Source organism: Myotis brandtii, unplaced genomic scaffold (genome assembly GCF_000412655.1).
Source record: "Myotis brandtii unplaced genomic scaffold, ASM41265v1 scaffold48, whole genome shotgun sequence".
NCBI classification, from domain to species: domain Eukaryota; kingdom Metazoa; phylum Chordata; class Mammalia; order Chiroptera; family Vespertilionidae; genus Myotis; species Myotis brandtii.
In genome coordinates, this window is record NW_005368341.1 from 5344727 (window position 1) to 5355344 (window position 10618).

Consider the following 10618-nt stretch of genomic DNA (forward strand, 5'->3'; position numbering starts at 1 on the left):
ATCTGCACTAGTAAAAGGCAAATATGCTAATTGACCATACCTTCACTACACCCACCAGCCAATCAGAGTGACTATATGCAAATTAACCCAACCAAGATGGCGGTTAATTTGCATATACTGGCTGGGAGCGAAGACTGAAGACAACGTAGAAGGAAGCGAAGCACTGCAGAAGGGAGCAAAGTAGAGGCTGCGGAGACAGAAACAGAGCCAAGGCAGCGGAGGCGGGAGGGAAACAGGCTGGGCGGTAGAGCAGGAGGGATACAGGCCCGGCGGTAGAGCAGGAGCGAAGTCCGCCTCAGCGGGTTTCGCTCCCTTCTCTGCTTCACTCCAGCCGCAGGAAGCCCTATTCTTGCAGGAATCTTCCTGCAACGGGCTTCTAGTATGATACATAATATATGAAAGAAAAACTATATTGTACCAATATTTGGATCCATAGTTAATATATCAGCTATCATTAGCATTTAATTCATAATATTTTTGTTTGTCTTAGAATGTAAAGAATATTTCAGGAATGAAAATTTGGATGGCCCAAGTCTCTTTAAAATGGCTTCAATTAAGTTTGAACTACTTGGTACATTTCTTTCAGAGTTCTTTCTTGAGAATTAAGAGAATCCTTCTATTGATGTTAGATCTACCCAGAAATATTGCAGCACATGTAAAAATATTTATTGGCATTGCTGTTGATGATTACCAAGATGTTTCTTCTACTCAACATTATTTTTAAAGTGATGATTGACAGACTATTTTTTTTTCCTAAGTTTTTACAAACTGTAAATCTATCTAAATATCAGAACAGGAACTAATCATTTCTGCCTACTCCCTGTCATTGATACTTTGACAATTATCAAAAGCCTTGACATTTTCTTATAATCCACATGAATGATGAGCATTTCCTTTAAAATAGAATCTTTAGCTTGACTTATAGAATTGCAGAAATAGTTGTGACAGTTTAAAAATTGTATTCAAGTAATATTTGTAAGGGGAAATTTAATACTTTGGAATAAGCAGAGGAGATTACTGTCTATATATTCAATGCAATATTAGAGCCTTTAGGGATTATCTGAATTTAGAAGGATATGCAACTCTGTCTCTAACTAAGCTATTTTAAAACTCTGTACAAAGTGAAGTTAAATTGTAGGAAAAATAGATAATGCAAATAATTCTTGTCTATAGACATGCAAAGAAATTCTGTTTGATGGAAGGAACACATTTTTCCCCCTGAGGAAAAGCCAGTTTTGCAAATTCATCTCAATATTGTGAATTCATAAATGTGTCTTCTTTGAGGTCTTCTTTTGAACCACTTGTACTGAGCCCCTCATTTAATTAATGGGCTAAATATTGTTGACATGTATTAATGCCATATTTGTATGAGAGTCATGATTTTATCTTCCCTTGATAATTATCATTTAACATAATGCTTCTTTGGTTTGGTTATTTATAGAACATTTTAAGGAAGAGATGAATTCAGGTGTAGATGCAACTTAGGCAGACTTGAATGGGTGGAATGATGGTACATGAAAGTATGAAAGACATGAGCTTGCTCCCTTCTCCAAGCCTAAGATACAGACCTATTCAACATAGGAAACAGGTCTGTAGGATTACAGAACTTGCTCAGGGTTTTGTTGTTATCGTAGTTTGTTTCTTTTAGTAGTGCCTATACACAATTATTTTTGCATTAAATCTGTCACATAACACTGCAATTATTTTTATTTAATATGATTCCCTGTTATACTCTTTTTTTTTCAAGATCTGTGGATTAGTTCAGGAACTAAAACTGTCCACACTTCTGATAACAATTATTAATAAGGAGTTATTGGAATAGCTAGGAGTATAAACTATTATATATTTACAAATCATTTAGATGTAGGACTGTCTCTCAGGCCACTTACAAAATAACATCTTGTTTAGTCCTGCACCCTTCCTCCTGCAGCAGCAATATAAGGAGCGATTTCCCCATCATTATGGCTACACCAGTGGTCTAGAATTTCACCTCCCCTATCTTGGGTTTAGAAAGACCCCAGATTATCATAATCAGGAGGGAGATTTTCTCCGTGGGGTATTCAGACAGGGTTTAGTAAAATCCTGTAACTCAGAAGACATCATCCCTGCCCCAAATCAATAGGTGAAGCAGTGGGTTCTATTAAGTGCTCTCTTGTTGCTAAAGAGGATCAGCCGGAGCAGTGACATTCTCACTCAAGTGAAATCTCCTGTTTACTCAACTTGCACTCACTCTCTGGGCCCTGCTCCTGGCAGTGTCCTTAACTAGGCCTACCCGTCGGTTTCTTCCCAGACAGCAAGCTCTCTTCTTGGGCTCCACAGCCCCTTGGGGCTCCTTCCAGCACTCCCTTTCATTTACTCATCTCCTTCCAACTTCCTTTTGGCCAAGGATAGGGAAAGGTGGTGGGAAATACATTTCGCTCTATTTGGACTTCCCTCAGAGGCACTTTCTCTTCCCTCAAGTTTATTTCTGTGTTGTTGTTTTTTTCCACAATAAACTTTGGTGGTTCGTTACCCTTACAGGCTGAATCATTAACAATCAAAATATTAGTGTGCCTTCCCTCCCAACTCCCCCCCCCCCTTAATATTCAAATCCTGCCTCTGGGCAAGGGAAAATATTTGCATTTCATTATTCTCTACATGGAAGAAAAAAAGAAAAAATTAAACAGTTTAAGTTTACATGTTATTATAGTCATAAAATTGGAGTCTTGCCACAGAAAAATACTTGTTTGGGAAGATACTTGTTCAGGAAGGGGAAAATAGGTGTTGGAGCTGAAAAACTTCCCTCATTGCCCTTTTTTCCTTAGGTCAGAATGCAGAAGAAACACTGTACCAGTACAATCCCTGTAGAAACCCACGTGAGATATGTATGATATGTGTTTACAGAGTTCAAAATTGTTCAGATTGTGTAATGGTGATATAAATTCCTATATATTATATAAATTTATTCTATAACTTCTTCCAGAGGGGTTGGGGCAGCACTGCTTACCCAGAAATATTTATTTTTTGCCACCAACATTTGAATAGTCACATTCTAGAATAAATAAAGTCTTTAAATGAAATGGCTTCTTGTCAATTAAGACCAGCTTTTGCTACCAGATTATTTCAGATCAGATTACATTTTCCTGACAAATGATCTTAAAAATTACTTTAGATTTTCAGAGCTTTCTGGATTTTGCAATTTCAAATAAGAGATATGGGTTATTTTGTCTATTGTCATTATTTTGTCTATATAATTTGAAGCCACTTTACAGACATGATGTTCCATCACACATAAATATTTAAATGTATATTTACCCAAAACAAATATACTCTTTTACATGATGACAATACCATAATCCAAAGAAGAAATTGGCACAGAGATTACAGTCTACTGTACAGATTTCATTAAAATTTTGCCAAATGGCCCAACGATGTGTATATGTGTTTGCATTTTTTTTCCCTTTCTTGTCCAGGATTGAATGTATTTAGTTGTCATGTGACTTTAGTCCCCTTCAATCTGGAGCAGTTCTTCATTTGTCCCTATCTTTTATCATCTTAAGAATTTTAAAGAATACAGGCCTTTTTGTTCATAGGATATTCCTCTTCTGGGTCCACTGCCATCTCCTTGAATCTATTACTTGACTTCTAGTTTTACTTTGATAAGTTCGTCTACATCAGGGGTCCTCAAACTACGGCCCACGGGCCACATGCAAATACAAATATTGTATTTGTTCCTGTTTTGTTTTTTTACTTCAAAATAAAATATGTGCAGTGTGCATAGGAATTTGTTCATAGTTTTTTTTTTAAATTATAGTCTGGCCCTCCAACGGTCTGAGGGACAGTGAACTGGCCCCCTGTTTAAAAAGTTTGAGGACCCCTGGTCTACATGTAGGCAATGCCAGTTATATCACAGCTTACTCCCAAAGTTTCTTTGGACACAAAGTGTGAAAGAAAAGTATGATTTAGTTAAGGAAATAAGGTGTTTTGTTAAATAGCTAGTATAATGAGTTAGAGAATAGAAACAGAAAGGACATAATAGTCAGAGGGTTCAAAAGAAGCAATTAAATTGGCCTCTGGATTACACAGCTCTACCCTGGTTGCATGGGAAAGGAAGGTTAACTCCAAATAGCTTAAGAAAAAGAATATATTGTCTCATGTAGCAGAACATCTAGGAGTTTGATACAGGACTCAAATAACATTTCTCCTTATTTTGCTATCTCCTGTGTTGGCTTCATTCTTAGGCGAGCACTAGGCCTGGCTTCTCCAAAGTTCAAGTACAGAGGAAAAGGGAGAAAGTGTCTTTCTGGCAGTTGCCACACAAATCCTCACAGCCACTGTAATAGGACTAACTTGGGATATGTGGTTCCTGACCCATTCTCCTGGTTCTGTTGCTCTGACTGGCCAGGAGCCAGGATGGTGTAAAACACACAGATTGAGAGTTAGGAGGCAGGTGTGGAAATAGTTTGTCAAGGAAAACTGTGCAATTTAATTGAAAAAAGCAGGAGATGAATATTGGGTAATCAAGAAGAACAACAAAAGGTCTTACAGATATGGTTGGATATGGAAGACACAGAGAAAACAGGCTAAAAACTACCAAGTGCAGAGAATCTGGAGGTGGCCGTGAGTTTCTATTTGATTAGAGAATTTATCAAATTATAAAGATTTGTAAAGGCCTCTAATTAGTATTCTGTCATCAGTCTTACAGAGCATTTCTGTTCTTATGTATAGGCTAAAGAAAATTTACTTGGGATCAAACTTTTCAAAAAAGAAATACATAGGAGTAAAATGGAAAAAGTAAATGCTTTCTTAACTGATCCAAGTGTATGTGCAATTCTTTTTATGTATTTATTGTGACGACCTGAAAGACTTTAATCACATTGCTCCACTTGGTTCTGGAGAGTAGATAAACAGCAGTAAAAAAAATCTGTTTGCTAGCAATCTAGGGGTAAAACAAGCTATAGTGTTTGTTGTTCCGCCAAATCCCAGATATAGTGTGCTGCTTCAGGTCAGAACTCAATTATTCTTGTTTACTAACCCACCCAGTAGCATAAATATATGTAAAATATGATTGTATTCTAGCCTCAAAGCTGATCTATTTCACCTTCTTCTGAGATCTTAACACAGATAAAAATAGAACAGCAGGAACATAAACAGCAACTCCATTTCTTCACCAACAGCCCTCTTCGCCTTTCCCTGTCACTGCCTCCCGCACCCATACCAGGGAGGCCAGATAGACACATGGAGCCGAGTTGTCCTCCCTCTGATCATAAGATTGCAGAGACGCCCAAGTGTTATCTGGGTGGCGGCTTCACTAAGGCTTTTGCAATACCAAGTATGAGATGTGGTCTATCTAAAGAATATTTGCATGATAAGAAGAAATTCCTGGGGACTTGAAAGAGGCCCAAGTCGGAGTCACTGGAATTGTGGGAAGAGAGGTTCATTGGGGGTGATGCCCTACCCGCACCTTTTCAGTGCAGCAGCAAATACAAACCAGGTGTTTCTCTCGGTGTTTCTGCTTATAGATGTAACCTACCCGCCTCAAAGTGCACCCACTCCGGGCATGTGTGTGTGAGTGACCTAAGGATACTAGAAACTCTCCCTCTTCCAGTTCTTGAGAGAGTGAAGAAATAAAGACTTGGCAGCCATCTCCCAGAGGCTGCTGACACCTGCTCCGGACAAATCCCAGGGCAACGTGCTTTCCATCTTCATTGCATGTTCTGCACGAAGGACTAAACTTTGTTTATCCTCCACCCAGCAAAAGAGATTATATTTCATGGCCAGCTGGTTCCCTTTGAGGCAGAATTTGGCTCCTTAAATATAATACTTGTTTAGAAAAATGTTTACGTTGTTTCACAAAGGACATAAAATTACTTTATTTTGGTGTCCCCCCCTTTTCATTCGTCTAATAGGGATTATTCATATGTTTGTTGGCGTTTTTGTTGTTGTTTTGCTGTCTCCCCCAAGAACCATATGAAAAGACCAAGTATTGTATTGCTGTAGAAGGAATTCTTTCTACCTTGTCATTATTCATCACTGTTTTCTTGAGGCTTGATATGATCACAATAGATCTTGGCTTTCAATTAATATTAATATTCTCAACTAATTTTCTGGAGAGGCTTTATTCTTTTGGTGTATCTCCTTTTGGTATTATGTAGTACTTTCCATACTCACTATAACTTTATGTGCTTAGAATGAAAAACTCCAGTCACAATGAAAAATCGTAAGAAGCATATCTAAAGATCCATTAACACTCCCCCAGCCCTGCAGCGAATACCAATAGTATGTATTGCCGTACCTTGCACACAATATGTATTGTCTTGCTTGTTATTTGAGTGAATAAGATGTAAATAGTTTTGAATCTGTGCTGCTGTCCTCCGAATCAAAAATGGATAGTAATGTCAACTCTTTCCCTACATCTTCTATTATGGGTTATTTTGATGTTTATGCTGCTCATTTTTTACGGAGCCCTAACCCGCCAAGGTGGGCTGGATCCCTATGAATGCAGCAGACTCAGATGTGACAAAGCTTCAGACTGTTTCATTATGGCCAGTTTGCCTGGTTTCACATAAAAAGGAGAGCCTAGAAGTGTCAGTCCCTGAAGATTAGAAAGCAGCCATTATGAACTAAGCTAAATGAGACACCTCTGATTTTTCGGGCATGACTGAGAAACTGATGGTGCCACAGCTGTGTAGGGAGAATGCATAGCAGAATGGAGTCAGGCTGTCTAGGTTCAAAACCAGAGCTCCCCAATTACTAACTTCGGAGAAGTTATTTCGTATCTCTAAGCCTCAGTTTCCTTGCATGTAAAAGGGAGATAAGAATAGGATCTAACTCACAGGGTTGATGTGAGGATTAAATGAGATCATGCTTCTCAAGGAACATGGGACAGAGCCTGGCACCAAACAAACACAGTGAATGTAAGCTGTTAAGTCCTGTCTGCCACAACTTCTCCTTGACTCTGAACTATTAAAGCTCTTGGAATCTGCAGTGCTCGTACTGGCACACATTCCTGCATTAATTCATCCAGTGCCATCTACTGAGGTGGTTTTAATCCTCCCCGGATTGCTGAATATGGCTCACATAGTGTTTAAGACAGCAGATTGCTTATTTTAGTGCTGTTCACATGAAACTGACCTCCGATAAATATTTACTCAAAGCTCCAGTTCAATACTAAAAAAAGCTAAAGGACCGTTGTGTTCTTTTAATGGAGAAAAAGCGTCTAGCGTAGAGAAGCAATTTTATTTCTCATTGCTAGAATATTGGGCTTCTTTATGCGCATCGACACCCTGAGAATGACGCTGATAAGAAGCAAGTGGAGGAGGGTCCAGAAACCTTGTGCCATATGAGAAATGGTTCAGAGGTCTGGGTGGTGCCGTGGATGAGAAGGTCTCCTCCTTTGGTGTTAGGTGCTGTTGGAGAAGTTTGCAGTTTTTAGGTTTTTATTTATAGTCAAGCTCTACTAGTAATAGCAGTCCTTCAGGCTGAACCTGGGATACTCACCATCACTTTGGAAGCCCTTACTCTTGCAGCTACTATGGCTTGTTTCTAAGTAAGCTTTCTTGTCCTTGCCATTTCTCTCTCTCTCTCTCTCTCTCTCTCTCTCTCTCTCTCTCTCTCTCTTTCTCTCTCTCCCCAAATAGTTCTCCCTATAGCCTCCTCAATCTTTATGAGTTTCTTGAAGGAGTGCCTACCAGTTTCCAAGAAGCACTCAGCATTATTGAATCCTGAATCAAACTCTCATTATGCCCTGATCCCACTGGCTCAGTAGGTTCTCGACCAGTGGAATAGGAGTAAGTTGGAAATTGGAACTAACCAACTGTAGATAGCCAAGGGTCCAGGGTTCATGGTCAGTAAGCGAGAACTGTGTTGGACAGTGTGGATTCATAGCTCTCTCTGTCTCAGAGCATGCACTTGGTTTGAAGAAACTCCACAACGTTGCTTCTATAACCGCCCCCCCCGCCCCGCCCTCAATTTTAGACTGCCCTATGCGTTGAGGCTTTGTTCTCTCTCTCAAGGGATTTTGCTATTGAGTTCATTTAAAATTCCCAGTGCAAAAAGGTGTATGGTTTTTCTACAAAATAAAAAGAATTGCCATATATATAGTATCTTTGGTTGGAAGATACTATATAAATGTGTAGACCAAAACTATCCATGAAGGCTCCCAGAACTGCTGTCTCATGATCTGATGTTTGGGATTATTGAAAATTGCACTAGCTTGGCTGGTATGGCTCAGTGGTTGAGCGTCAACCTATGAACCAGGAGGTTATGGTTTGATTCCTGGTCAGGGCACATGCCTGGGTTTCAGGCTTGATCCACAGTAGGGGATGTGCAGGAGGCAGCTGGTCAATGATTCTCTCCCATCGTTAATGCTTCTCTCTCTTTCTCCCTTTCCCTTCCTCTCTGACATCAATTAAAATATATATGTATATAAAAGAAAATTTGCACTTAAAAAGCTGTTCATTTTTGTTTCTAAAATTGGAGCTACATGCAATTGCAGACTGTTATTTGCAAGTGGATTCTCCATGTGGATTCTTCTGCCCTTGCAAGCCTTCTGCTATCCTGACTGCCTGTCACTGTCATGGTGGCTCAGCTGTGTGTTTTGGATGTCTTGCTAACAATTCAAACTTCCCATTTTCCCATCACAATTATATTCTCCATTACTTTTTTGTTCAATGTTTTGTTTAGCAAAAAGTGTAAGTCATGTAATTGTAGGACATTGGTTTGAGGTAAACTCAGTCCTATCTGGAAATATTTAAGACACTGTGTTGTTCTCTGGGAGCACATGAGGAATACCATTTTACCCCATAGCTTTTCTGGTCACGGAGCTCACATTAAGCCAAGGTAATTTTGATCCATGTCGTGAAATATTCTCACTTGCGATTATTCCTGCAGGTTTCTTGTTTTCTCTCTTCCTTCCTTTGTTTCTTTTAAATCACAGCAACCAAAGGGCAACAAACAGCTGCTGAGTTACGGTTGTCAGACATTTTAGGTCGTTTTCCTCTTTGTATGAACCGGGTCTGTTGAAAATACCAGGCTGTGTATATGTTGAGATTGCCACCCGCTGGTAAGATAGAGAATTTCCATGTTAATTAGTACTTAAAGAAAACATGCGTGTTTTCTGTTTCCAGAGTATGAATTTATATGTTTAGTTTCAAAAATATATATATTTCTAACTTCCTTAGAAGAATAAAGAATTCCATTATTATGAAATAGTAAAAGCTACACTGAAAAAAATTCTAAATCATTATTATGAAACCCTTGAAAAACCTTTACTTATATCTCTTGCTGGTTCTATGAAGGGAAGAAGTGATTTAAAAAAATCTTGAAGTTAAATATGCCAAAGTGTTCTCAGTGGTTGCTGTTGAGTACTAAGAGTTAAGAGGGATTAAAATGATTTTTGTTGCTTCTTTATTTTTCTATTTAGTTACATTTTTTTTTCTATTGAAAGCTTGTATTGCTTTAAAAGAAAACATAAGTCTGAAGAGGAACAATAACTACATGTGTGTATATACATTGAAATGTAAGTCTTCCATAACAGCATTTTATGGAGTGCTAAAAAAAAGCACCATCCCAAATCAATGCCATATTTAACTAAACAGACACAAAAGGAACAAAAGCCCGGAGATTGAACTGCAGCTTTCATCACTCCACTTGCACAAATTTTAAATTCAAATGCATACATAAGAATTTATTATGTGATAAAGATGCCATTTCAAATCCACGTGCAAGGATGCTTGGTTACCTCACATCATTTACCAAATAAATTCCAGATGTGAAAAATTAAAAATACAAAGTGAAATGAATTAAAAAAAATATATATGTGGATATTTAGGCTAAGCAAAAATGCAAAAGAAAAAGTATATTGAAAACTTCTGTATATGAATATCACCAAACAGCAAATGATAAGCTGGGAAAAATATTTATAGCACAAAGAACTGACAAAATAGATAAAACACTTTTTAAGGAAGCCTATAAGCATTTGAAAAACTAGAAAGGTTTAACCTAAAGGTATAACCAAAGGATTATACATTTAAAAGAATGAAAAATTCAGCTATAAAGTTAGCCAAGATTCATAAAATTTTATTTTACGCAATGTCAAAAATACTTCATATTATAGAACTATTCTGTTATTTGAAATTATTCCTTTAGAAGGACATGGAAAATGCTCATATCAAAGTTAGATTACAAATAGGATTTAAGTAACAATATATTTTTGTCTATATTTGTCATTCCAGAAGGATATTCTTCTAAAGGGTTAATAGTGATTATCTGTGTAACTAGAATTATTGGTGATAAATTTCCCTCTGCATTCACTTCTGTATTGCTTAACTTTTGGAAAGCAGAAGCTTACAAAAATTTAAAATACTCCTTAAAATATTTTAAAATGAGGGTATATAATAATACATATAGTTGGATTATTATTTTACTATAAATAAAAGCATATGTGTATACACTTATCTATATTTATAATTCATATATGTAGATTAAAATTATTTTAGAATTTTAATAGTGGTTTTATATGGTTATTTCTATGGTTAAAGGTATTTATTTCCACATTCACTTTAAAATGATTTTACTAATGATAAGCAAAAATTTACATGATGTATATTAAAATTATCTTTAGAAAGATAATGCTGTG